The sequence below is a fragment of the Equus asinus genome, chromosome 8, assembly GCF_041296235.1.
Source record: "Equus asinus isolate D_3611 breed Donkey chromosome 8, EquAss-T2T_v2, whole genome shotgun sequence".
Taxonomy (NCBI): Eukaryota; Metazoa; Chordata; class Mammalia; order Perissodactyla; family Equidae; genus Equus; species Equus asinus.
The window spans coordinates 5962176-5976028 of NC_091797.1; the positions used below are offsets into that span (position 1 = coordinate 5962176).

At 35.3% G+C, this 13853-nt stretch overlaps 1 protein-coding gene across 1 annotated transcript in view; it reads left to right on the forward strand.

Annotated features, from left to right (window-relative positions):
• The window catches only part of LOC106833131 (protein eyes shut homolog), a 319291-nt gene that overhangs the window by 53232 nt on the left and 252206 nt on the right, over positions 1-13853 (forward strand). Inside the window, exon 2 of the mRNA XM_070514628.1 lies at positions 5324-5416. The gene's annotated coding sequence lies outside the window, so the exon portion shown is untranslated. The remainder of the gene's footprint in view (positions 1-5323; positions 5417-13853) is intronic.

Genomic DNA, 13853 nt, shown 5'->3' on the forward strand with positions numbered 1-13853 from the left:
GAAATACAGAAAAAGGATAAAAAATACAGAGGATAGAGTGAGAAAATGTAACATGGTTTAAATTGAAGGCTCAGAAAGAGAGAAGAGAAAGAATGCAGCAGTAATAATATTTGAAAAGATTATGGCTGATAATTTATAGAAATTTTCAATGACAAAAATTCACATTGTCAAAAGTTTTAAGTAATTTCAAGAAAAAGAAGTTAAAATCAATCCACAACTAGGAACATCATAATGAAACTTCAGCTCATCAAATAGTGAAAAACCTTGAAAATGTTTTAAATACCACAAGGGAAAGTATTAAATTGAAAAGTGACTTATCAATGGCATCAATAAAAGCCAGAAAATTGTGAAGTGATATTCTCAAAATGCTGAAAGGAAACAAGAACAGTAGAAAAATAACAATAATGACAAAGCTTTCAGTCTTGAAATCTATATGCCTTGAAAATATCCCTTGAGGACAGCAATGAAGACAAACAGAAGAGTAGTTGATCCTACTTTCAACTGCAATTGGAGACATAATCATAGTTCATAAATACTCTTTGTTATTAAAAGTTTCCCAAAGAAAAAAATACTGATTCTTAAGAAAGAATTCCTCTGAAATTCATTTAAGGATAGTCTCATGAAAACTATCATTATGAAAATAGAAATACAACTTGGCATGTAATTCTAGGTGATTCCTGCCATGTTGAAGCCCTTTCATGGACTCGTATTACCGCTGAGACTTCATTGATATTTCATTCAATGGAATGATATTTGGGTTCATATGTTTAAAATATAATGGAATGGAAAAGGTTATTCTATAAATAGCAATGCACTATTTTATTATTTGATCTTACACATTTTTATTTGTGGAAGGTTTGTATATCAAATTAGAAATTTTTGTTTTTTAAATTTTCTATGGAAGGCTTTCCAAGCGCTGCTTAAAGTGATGCTGCCATTTTGAAGGTTCATTGGCACTCCATTTGTTATGTCATTTATTACACAGACTGAAAATATAGAATCCAGCCAATGGCAGGAGGCTTGATACTTTGCAAGGAGGACATCAGATTCTTCCACAGAATGTGTTAACATGAAGAGATGATGAGTGATGAAAAGAAACTGAAAAAGCTAAGACAATTTTCATTAAATCTCCTTGATTTTAGCCTTTTGTCTCATTCTCAGCAATACTTGGGTACTCAAGTCTGAAACTGCTGATTCATATCTGTTTAGCAAATAAAACACTGATCTCAAAAAGCGAGTGAATCTGTACACTTGAGGTGAGCATAAGGGTCCTGACAAACTCGACAACTGTGTTGTCAGAAGCCTGCATTGTCCCCGCTCTCCATGGGAACTTCTGCTTCCTGCTTCAGAGTCTTCCACGGTCCATTAGTACTAGCCTTCAAAGAATCCTAGATTTCATCATCTTTGCTCTGCTAAATGGTTACCACTTCCCAAATTCACTTTAGATCTTCTAAAAATCTGCTGAAATGTCTCAATTGCTGCTTTCACAATTCTATGAGTTTTCACATTATTGGTATTACCTTGCCTGAATTTTATTGGGGCCTTGGGAAAAGAGATAGATACATTCAGTTAATCCGTCCTCTCTATATGGGAAACTTGAATGAATGTTTTTTGAGTGAATAATTAAACATGCACAGGTTGTTCTCTCCTCTAGAAATGGCCCTTCATACTTGCCTGAATAAATTCCCTTGGGTTTCCAAACTAGGAAATTCTACCTGCAACTTCCCTTGACATAGTTATTCTTTTCCTCCTTTTTCTGCACCTCGTTCTACTAACCAATAATTTTAAATTCAGCATTTTCTCATATCACCTTATTATATTAACTATAAGTTTTCAGCTTTTTCTTCTCTCTATATTCTATTATTAGATTATTTATTTTCCTCTTGGATTTGACATCTAAGAGAATACTGCTCTAAAATCATTTGATATCTACCTAGTCCAGTATCCTACCAATGCTCATTTCAATTTTGTTACCATGTCTGTTGCCTGAAATATATTCTTGCCTGAATTATATTCACGGCTAAGAGCACAGTAGAGCATCATAATTAAGAGGGTCTTCTGTTAATTCACAATTCCTAAATTAAAATCCTGGCAAAACTACTGACTAGCTCTGTGACAAATGGCAGATAATTTAAATATAGCAAGCTTAAGTTTATTCTTTTATCAATGGGAATAATAACTATTTAACTCACTAACATCTGGGGATTAAGTGAGAAAATTAAATTATTTCCCAAGAAGTTGTTCAAAGACCAGGGAATTCTCTATGAATAAAATAAGTAAAAATCTCTGCCTTCATGGAGCTTAAATCCAAGTCAGGGAGATATGTAAATAATAATAGTGATAGTAACAATGTCAATAATAATAATGAATTATGTATTATAATAGAAGAAATAAGTATTAAGACAAATAAAGCAAATACTTAAAAGTAGTCTATTTTACAGTATATGAATTGCACATAATTTAAATAAAAATATGTGATAGAAGAAATGAAAGCATGGGAGGGGAGTAGAGAATGTAGGCCGTTCTGATGGTGGATGGGGTAGTTAATAGTTCGCAATTTTCTACAGAATAATTAAGGAAGATCTCACTGGGAAGATTACATTTGAGCAGAAATTCAAAGATGCAAGGGGGATATCCATGTGACTATTTGAGTGAAGAGCAATGTGAACAAAGAGAAGAGCCAGAGCCAAGACTCTGAATAGGAGAATGAATGGCATATTCTGGAAGAGCAGCAAGCAAGCCAGTGTGTCCAGAGTTCAGCGAGTGGAGGAGAGTAGGAGATGAGGTCAGAGAGATAACAGCATGGGGTTGGAAGAGGAGACGGGGCTGATTGTAAAGTGTTTGTAGGTCATTGTTAACACTTTGTTACTTAAGAAGGATAGCAAATCACTGGAATGTTTTGAGCAGAGAAGTGACATCATCTTCTTTTCATTTTCACTGGATCATTCCAGCTGAGACAAGTATGGAAGCAAAGAGAAGAGTTAGGCTTTTATGATCATCCAGGCAAGAGACGGTGGTGGCTTGGACAAGGGTGCTTAGTGGAGGAGAGGTTGAGGAGAGCTGAAATTCTGGATACATTTTAGTTGGATGTCAACTAAATTTCCTAAAATGTTGAGAGTAGGATTAAAAAAGACATGAATCCAAAATTGTTTGCTGTGTAACTGGCAATATAAAATTACTGTGATCTGGAATGGGGAAATCCTCAAGACGACCAGGTTTTGGACCTGTCAAGTTTGAAATACTGTTGAACATCCACATACAGTGGCTGAGTAGCAAGTCGGATTTTTGACTGGGCTTATGATAGATTTGAGATTAATCATCATATAAATAGGATCTCTTATCATGAGACTAGATGAGATCGCCAATGGAATGGGGGTAGATGGAGAGATAAAGATGCTAAACCCTAGAGTGTTTCTGTGTTAATGTGGTCTTACTGTAGCAGCTAACCCATTCTTGTGGTTCCAGTAATGGTAATGCATCCATTAGAAATATCTTCCTTGGTGGAAACAAACAACTCTACTAACAATGTCTTAAAGGCATGGGGAATTCTTTATCGATCCAGGTAGGCCAGAGCTACTGATGAGGTTGCTGCATAATGCGACTAGTCACCCAAGCTTTCTCCCTTCTACCCATCCATCATTTGTTCTTCTGCTTGTCACTTCATGGATATGAGGTAGCTACTGCAACTCCAGGTACGGTACACATAGGGAGAAGAAAGTACAGGAAAAGAAAGGAAACAGGAGTCGTGCCAGTCAAGTCTCTCTCTTTTAAAATCATTTCCTCGAAGCACCATCCAGAGATTTCTACAGCTTCTTTAAGAATTAACTGCAAGAGAATCTGGAAATGTATTTTAGCTTGCTGTGCCCTGCAGCAAGGGTCAGCAAACGTTTAAAGCAAAGGGCCAGAGAGTAAAAATGGCAGGATTTATAGGCCAAATGGTGTCTGCCCCAGCCACTCAACTCTGCAGCTGGGCAGAAAAACAGCCATAGAAAATATCTAAAGTAATGGGTTTGGCTCTGTCTTAATAAAATTTATTTACAAAAATAGGCTGCACTCCAAATTTGGCCTATGAGTTGCAGTTTGCTGATCCATGCCTACAGGAGTTTAAGGAATGGGAAAGGGGCTTGTCCATGGCTTTTTTTTTTTTTTTTTTTTTGAGGAAGAGTAGCTATTTGACATTATATATTCCAGGTAGCTACTACAAAGTAAGGTTGATGATCTAGCAGCTGTAGTGGGAAGAGTACTAGATAATAGACAGAAAAATTTGGTTTACATTCAGCCAGCCACTAAATACCACTGTGACCTTGGGCAAGTCACTTACCCTTCCATTGTCAAGTTTCCTCATCAATGAAACACAGAGGATAAAACCTGCCTTGCCTACCTCTGCAGATTGGTAGGAAAATTAAATGAAATAATGTGAAATGGAATGAAAATGCTTTTGAAAGCTGTCTGGTATTCACAAGAGTGGTACTTACAGGCTGGGCAGAAAATTCATTCTGTCAAGTATGTTGAGCTCTTTCCAAAAGTATCCTTTTCATACAATTACAAATTGAAATATGACACACTGCAGGAAGATAAAATGTTACCTTTGTATCCTACCCTGCTGAGACAAGTGAGGAGAGGAGAGTGGGCTCAGATGTGAATTATCGGAAGAACTAAGTGAGAAAGGAATAGAGGTATAAAACTCAGAATAACAAAGCTTAGCATGAATAGCTCAGAGAAACGTAACTCTAACAATAACGTAATGGTTATATTATAATTTGGGATAAAAATACATTATATGGTATCTTTAAGATAGCAGATCCTTTTGATCTCTGATTTACTATTAAAAATGCACTTAATAATGTCTATGTAGACATATTTTTTTGTGTAACATTGATGTTTTCATTTTATTAATTATACAGCCATATGGAACATGGACTTAGGGACCCTCAGTTATCGTCCTAAACTTATCCCTATTTCTTAGTATGCTCTAAAAACTTCTGTGTTCCTACTTCAGAAAAAAATATAATTTACCAGGTGGCAAATATCATCTTCTTATAGTCATTGAACAACATAACAAGTAATTAATGAATAACTTAACACACGTCTAACACTTTTCTCAGAATGCATATCCTTTCCTCTGGAAAAATTACACAAACAGTAACATTGACTTTTCAATGGAAACTGTGGCATTTGATATGCCAACTTGCAGCATAAATAAAATTTGGAATATGTTAGAGTATAAACAATAATATGCTGATCTGTACCGAGGAAGCCCTTCATACAACTGAAAAAATTTAATAGACAACGATTTTTAATTTTATTCTATTTACACTTCCAGAATGCATTAATTTGCCAAGCGGAAATCAAGAATGTCCATCCACCTGTTGGGGTATGAGCAGAGAAGAAATGGTCTCTAAAAACATCTAGATAAGTACGTAAGCGCAAAGTGCATGTGGTTTTGCATTCAGCATTGTGGCTGGCACTTTCATAGCCTCCTGATTGCTGACTTACAGCTCACTGTGCCCCTTTTTATTGTTGCTGCCCATGGAAATTTCAGGGCTTTTTGTTTTTTAATAGAGTAGAAGTGTTAAGACTCTGCAACAAGTTTGAGTCCTAGCTCTGCCGCATAATGGTTGCATGACCCAGGACACATTGCTTACCACAATCTTCTCGTGATTAAATTTCTTCATACATAAAGTAGAGATAAGGTGCTAAGTTGAGAGAATTAACCAGTGTCTGCCACCTTGTTATCAATCATTGATTTTAGGCACTTTCTTAATCATAACTTGCCTTTTCATCCACTATTCTATTTTATGCCTGGTAACTCCAACATCCATCATGACAGACTGCAAACCTCTCCTCGCAGTTCCTCGCACACTTTCCTAGTATATTTTACAGTCATTCCACTGTTATTAGAGCAGCACCAATTTCTAATAATAATATTTGCATCAGGATAAACTGAGGTTAACAAAGAAGAAAGAAAGAAAAAGAAGAAAACTCTGGGAATCATGGTGGTTTTTAATAAAATTTCTCTTTTCTTTTACATCATGTCTATTGTCCGTCAGGTAGGGGCTCTGCTTGCATGAATTGATAAAGCACATAGAACAGTACTGAGCACATACATAGTCAATATCTATCTATTGATCTATTATTATTATTATTATTATTTTATTACCAATATTGTTAACCTTATCTCTGGGCTGGGATGTTTATTATTGTCTTTTTGTATTTGCTGTTTTCTAAATTAGTTATGTCTCACTTTTACTAGCCTCGTGTCCTCATCCTTCCTCTCTGTTCTGTGGCTTTAATTTCTCCTTAGTCAGGTCCGTGCATCCCCCTGGCCTATGTTTGCTTTACACAAATACTTGATTTCCATGGTCAGAGGGGCTGGAAGAACAGGGGTTCTTTTTAACACTGACTCAAGTCGACAGGTAGTGGATTAAGGTTCTGTTTATTCATCCTAGCTCTTCCCACATAGAATCTTGCTCTGGAAAGGATCTGGGTGAGTCTCACAGCACATCGTCTGGGCTTTGGCGCATTGTAGACCTTCAAGTGATATGAGATTACTAAACGCATACATGGGACGACAGAAAGCAGAGTATGACACTGGCTTTAGAATTCAGTCAAACTCTAGGCAGCAACTCATTTGAATTCCTAAAGACTGACAAGGGCTGAGCCAGAAATAGATGTTCCAAAAGGATTTGATTAATTATGTGACCTACTGCACAGCAAATAGTAAGACCAGAGCATCACTGTGAAGCCTTAGACCTTAAAAGTCTCCCAGAATTAAACACCGTGACTATGAGAGCTTTGCATCCTGGCTTTAGGAGGCACAAAAGTGTCCATGAAATGATACATGTGAACTCCCCTTGGGACTGCCAGACACTGCATGGCCTTAGGGATTATGCTCCGATTTCTACAGGGACACCCAGCTGCTATGGGGAAGCTGCATTTGAGAAATCTGCAAGAGAGGGCACTGAAGTAATAATTCTAGGACATCCTCAAGAAAGTTCAATAAATGTAAAATAGTTTTGGTAACTGACAAATATTATTACATTTGCAAATGATTACAATATAGAATTATAACCACAATTTTAAATTGACAATTGTCACATTTAAATTCAGGGACTACATTAAAACTGTTTTTTGGAGAAAGTCATCTGGTTTAATGGCTTTAGAGTTAAATGGAAATCATTGTCAGCATTATTTCAAATTTAAAGCAAAAGAAAATAGATTCAACTAATGATGCAAATTCTTAATTTGCATAGAAGCAACTGTGTTTAATTTTCAAAAACTTACTTCAAACTCTTTAAATTTGATTTATGCAGTAAACATCAAATTGTGAAATATGTATGCATGGGAATATTTTACAGCTTATTTTTGCTTAAAATGTGTGGTATTATATTAACATATTCACACCAGAGTTTTCCTTTGGTAAACTGAGAAAAGTCACAAAATTATTAACGTTTCTGTTGTGTATATTAGAAGGATCTGAAAGAAAGCAAACGAAAGGTGTAGAAGTATGTTATTGTCTGAAATCTCCATTATGCCTGTATTAGTTTTCTGTTGCTGCCACAACAAATCACCACAGACTGACTGGCATTAAGCAACACAGATTGATGATCTCATCGTTTCCGTGGGTCAGAAGTTTGGCGGATTCAGCTCGTTTCTCTGCTCAGTCTGTCCAGGTAGAAGCCCAGGCGTGTGGAGGGCTGCACTCCTTTTGAGGAATCTGAGTCTGTGCCTTTGCTCATTCAGATTGTTGGCTGACTTCAAGCCATTGCCTTCTGAAGCTGTCTCTTTTCCTGCTGCCTGTAGGCTTGGGGTCATTCTCAGCCTCTGGACGCTGCCAACACTCCTTGTCTCATGGCCCATTTCCTCCATCTTCAAAACCAGCAACAAGAGGTTGATGGCTTCTCAGGCTTTGTCTGTCTCCTCTTCCTCCTTTTTCCACGACATCTTTCTGACTTTAACTGGGAAAGGTTTTCCTCTTTTAAGAGCTTATGTGATTAGATTGCAATCATGCAGATAATCCAGGATGAACTCCCCGTCTCAAGGTCCACATCCTTAATCACATCTGCAAACTTCCTTTTGCCATGTAAGGTAACATATTCATAGGTGCAATGTCAGGCAGGGTGAAGATCAAGGAGACCAACTCCTGACTAACATGACACTGGTCGCCCTACAATACAGAGTTTGGGTTTAACTTCAATGTTATATTACAATGCTAACAGTTCTCAGAGGAACTTTCACTGTTTCTCTATGAGTTTGAGATGTCTACATAGCCACCTGCCTCTCTTCTATGCCTAATATGATTTTACATGAGAAGATTTTTTCAAATTCTTAAACTATATTATTGAGGTGTTGAATTAGATATTAATTTTCTTTCCCCCTTTTTTGTGAGGAAGATTGGCCCTGAGCTAACATCTGTTGCCAATCTTCCTCTTTTTGCTTGAGGAAGATTGTTGCCAAGCTAACAACTGTGCCAATCTTCCTCTATTTTTTGTGGAATGCTGACACAGCATGGCTTGACGAGCGATGCTAGATACTCACCTAGGATCCAAACCTGTGAACCCCAGGCCTCCGAAGTGGAGCACGTGAACTTAACCACTACACCATCAGGCTGGCCTCAATATTAATTTTTTAATTCAGCTGTTATCTCTATTAGAATACCTATCTGTCTCTCAATCTATCTATAATATCACTCATTTATCTGTGGTTAATATCCTAAAAGTAGTGAACATTAATTCTTGAACGCAGAATATTCTTTCAAGTTATTACTCCCTCGCTTCCCTGTCATCATGAGCCTGTGTTTAAGAAAGGTGAAACACATTAATTTATATCAGAAATGGACAAAGATATCAACCCTCCTCTGTCTCAGTCTACTCCAAAAGTAGACATAACACACTGTTTGTTGTTCTTTGAATGTCTACTCTATGCTAGACATATTCAAAGAGATTTATATACTTTACTTTTAATTCACAAAATAATTACACATTTGCTGCAGAATGAATTGAATGTGTAGACTCAAGATCCTAAATTGATTAAGTGGCAAAGCCAAGATTAAATTAGATATCTATTGGGCACGAAATCTGGTCTCCCTCGAATATTCTTGCAAAAGGTATTGACTGAATACCTATTCTGCGCCAGACTCTCTTCTGGGCACAGCAGTAGTGTGTTAAGAATCTGTCAGTGTGAATCCATAAAAGTTATGCCTAGGAATTGTGCTGCAAAGACAGAAGGATTCACTAACATTCACTGTTGAGAAATCACCAACATTATTTTGAGCCAGGGAGGCGTCTGAAATATCTGCATTAAATTTTGAGGTGACACTTGCAAGAATAAACATTAATTTACATATCGGAGACTTAAATATTAAGGTGATAGATTTTTAAATAATAAGACTACAAAGTATCTTTCATATTGGTTGCTCCTGGACAATGACTCAGCTGTCCTCTTTTTCTACTATGTTCCTGTGAAAAGAGGAGACCAAGAAAAATACAGCCAAGTTGTAGGATGTTATCCAAGGAGAGGATTGTGGAAGATCTGCTGCACCAGCTCGTGTGCCCAGAGCCCAGGCTCTTTCCTTCCTCCCAGTTCTGTAGTCGGAAGTGAGGCCCACTGCTTGCCAGGCCACCATGTTAGATATTAGAACAGAAGCATTATTCCTAACTAGTAAGAGGAACTCAGTAAAAATGTAGTTGCATTCTCGATTAACTCAAGATATCAATAAATCTGAAACAGTGTTACAATGAACTGAGAAGTGCATTTTTCTCCAGTACAGTAGTTCAAACCGAGCATCCTAATTATTTATTCTTATTATTCCAAGGAAAGAGGAATCTAACATCATCTTCTCATAAAACTATTGTATAGAACCAAAATGAGAAAAAATATTTACCACAATGAAATAATGCACATAAGATATTTAAGTGAATTTGAAAGGAATGCAGCTATTACTACTATTTTAATAATATAACAATAATAATAGAAGATATTCCTAAGGATAATCGAATATGATAGCAAAACTAATTTTGGAATCTCTAAATCAGGAAAGTAATAAAAAGCTAATGTATTTCAAGATATTTTAAGTTGATACCTTAACTTACAAGTAATTTAATGCGGAGCAACTGTATCCAGTCTGGCTTGTAGGAATGGAGAAGAAAAATGTCAAAATAAACTCCGAATTTCTCATCTCCAAGGGTTCTCCTTCTGTTTCTAACCTGTACGAAGAAAACAATGGACTGACTAGGGAAAGGACGGGAGGCCCAGAGAGAGTCAACTGAGAAGGACAAACGGTTCTGCCTCCTTCTTGTCTCCATTTAGACGTCCCTTTACTGCTGAGATAAACCTGAAAAGTTGTTCAGTTGAATTTATAGGCCTGTTTCTTTCTTGTGCCTGGAGGCTTGGGAACTGCTTCCTTTTTTATATTCCTTCTATAACTTGCAACAATATTTGGCGCAAGGGAAATAAGTGACAGCGTTAATACCACAGCTTTATATATATCTGGTGACTAACTCAGTGAGCTTCTCCCCATGGAAGCTGTAATTATCTATATTTTAGTGATTCATAATATTTGAACTCAGTAAAGGAGACACAATGAGGAAAGATTTAAAAATGAAAATCCTAAATATAGTCCATGATCCTATATAGAATGTGCATTGCTAATTTTACATAATTTTAATTCAGCTATCATTAAACATTTTTCCAATATATATGTGCTAGGGATGTTTCTTAAAATAATAACAAATAATTTCATTTTGTTTTGTTTAATTCTGTGTTCTGAATGCCACAAAAAACTAATTTTTTAAGCCCCTTATAAAGAAATTAATGGATTCGTTCATAAGTCCTTAAATTATATTATCAACCTGCTCAGTTAATATCACATGTAGATCAGAAGTAGAACAGTGTCCTTCCCTCTAAGTCAACATTTCTGAGTCACACATTAGTTTCTAATCCTCTTCATGTTCAATGAATATCTGCGGAACCAAGCTCATTAAAGTTGCTCAAAATCACCTAAACCAAAGGTCAAAGCATATGGAAAAATCTTTTTTTTCATGAGATTAAAATCCCATATCCTAATAGTATAAGTCATTTCTTGTAACTGTATATGATTAGTTTTTTGTTTGTTTCAATGTTTATGTACATGTTCAATATTGAATTATTTCAAATAGATAATGAAATAATAACATTTTTAGAAGCCTATGTGGATTACTGAGTCATATTGGTCAGACACCATTTGAATGTAAAATCTGAGCAAAGATGAATATGGTTCTTTTTTCCTTAGTTTTACTTAAAAACGAAGGTCCACCTGTTGAACCGCAGAGGCGCACAATGTCGCAGTAAGACTCTGACTCTTGGTAAAATTAGTCTTCATTATTTCAAGCAAATGAGGTTGATTAACACACAATTGCCTTAAATACTTGTCCACTTATTTGCAAGAGCAGTGAATTTCAAGAGAGTGAATAAATAACTGCGAGTGGAGTAAAACAAAATCAAAACATAGGAATGAATTAGTGAATAAACTCAGAGAGTACAAACATTTTATATGACCCTAACCACTAGAAAAATGTGGTTACATTAGAAAAATGGGGAAAACATGCAGAGTGAAAACTGACTTTTTAAATTAGACATTAACCTTCCATTACACTATGATACAATTTCATAAAACGGGCTATTTAAAAATGAAAAGACTATAAAAGTAATCTTTAATACTTAATGCTACTGTATTAACGTTTTATTTTTTAACTCAAAGCAATTTTATGTCAAGGAATTTACATGAAATTAATTTCTGTTCATACCATTTTGGGACATTTTTCTCGAAGTAACCCTACCTGACAAGTATTTGTAGGATGCCTTCAGGGAAAATGAGATTTAAAAAGTTAAATGAATACATCTGATGTACAAGAAACATAATTTTTAAAAAATTAAAAATTATTATCCAAAAGACGGTAAATAACATGGCAGAGAAAATACTGTTTAACTTTGTGTTTACATGCAGAATGTATATATTGAGAATATCAGAAACTTAGTTTTGAATATTAAAACTTAAATAAATTATTTTCCTCAGAAAGTATTCACTTAAATTGGTCAGTATTCATTTCACACCTACTCCTTGCTGGTCCTGTTCAAGAGAGGAAAATTGGAAAATAACCTAGAGTTTGTCTCAAGCAAGATATCGATCAATATTGTAGAGATAAAATTAAAATGGAGAGACAGTATTTTCTAACACTTATTTAAAAATAATTAGTTGAATTCAAAAAACATCTAGTTACTAAGCAACACTTCAGATTTTTGAAAAAAACAGTAAGATGATTGAATTTCACTTTTGGTATATTCTGGAGAGTTTTGTTTATGATCCTGCACAGAATCTGTGCGATCTGGTGACCTTGAATAAATAATGAACCATGAGAAATAATGTGCCTAACTCTCTCGTCTCTTTCAAGGACGTGTATGTGCGTGCGCGTGCATATTTGTATAAAATCTTTCTGGATAATCTTTAAAGATTACTACCACATACTTGAATATTTATAGATTGTATTTAAAAGGCTGGCATATAAGTGTGTGCTAATTATTTCATTAACCATTTGGCCACTAGAGGATTTAAGAGTTAATGACATTAAAAACAAAAACTGTCGTATTTGCTACAATTGATGTAATCACTCTGTCTACTTGTATAAATGTTTTTCTTGCCAAGTAGAGTAAAGCTCATTTGGATCAATTTTAAGTACACTCAGCTCATTTGTATGTATTTCGTCACAAATGTACATTTGTACTAAAATAGTTGATGATCCTCTATGGGGAACATGGTTTACTATAGTTCCTTGTGACTCGTGACAGTCATTGGACTTCCACTAACTCCTATGACGCTAGTACAAGTTATTCTGGGAGATTTCACAGGTATGGATGTTGCCAGGTGGCAATCTTTTCTTAGAAATAATTTTAGACTTTGTCATTTCACCAAATATATAGCAATTAAGACTGGAGGCTTTGACTCCAGACAGCAAGATTCATTCATTAGACTGGAATTTTTAGATAGGTCTGTATATTTTAGTGAAGTAAGGTATAGCTAGAACAGTTTTTATATTATAGTCTAATTTTTGAACATCTCCCCATCTGTTTTTTTGGTCCGTATTTCCAAAAATAATTCACAAAGTACATTTAGGTAGGATTTCAGATAATGGTGAAAAGTGTAGGTAATCTCTATGAGATAAACCTAAAGACAGTGGAAATTGAAAAAAGCAAAATTTGAAACTATGTCTCAATATATATCTTATGGCACTGGCACTTTGCTAACAACTGGATTTGCACTGATCATGGTCATCATTATCTTTAATGACTAAATTGCTTTTTTTAGGTTTGCAAAAGTTACTGACTTCACTAATTTCGTATCTTTAATTTCATGGTCTAAGGAAATATTTTTGCTTAATAATCATAATCCATCTGAACAAAAAATGTCAAAAAATTAGATTTGAAGGGATAAAAGTAGGAAATCAAATTACAAGTGAAAATACATTATATCTTAGGTGGAATCACAGGTAGTGATTTTCTCATTCACTTTATCATCATCTGGAGAAAAAACTTTAGGTCTCAATTAAGAAACAGATTTGCCAGGATCCTCACGTTCCGTTGTACATATGGCTTACAGTCTAAGAAAGTTCATCCAATATTTTTGAGAGCCTATAAAATACTACCCTGAATCTTGTGAACCTACTTACCTTGAACAGATTGAAATAAATTCTGTTTGACTGGCAATCAGATCATTCGTTTGAATTCATGCTAATGTTCACGTACAGGATCTTCTTAGTTCTTTCTCAGTTTCTCACTTAAAAACGATCTCATCCAAGCTCACCAGATTTAAATGATACTTC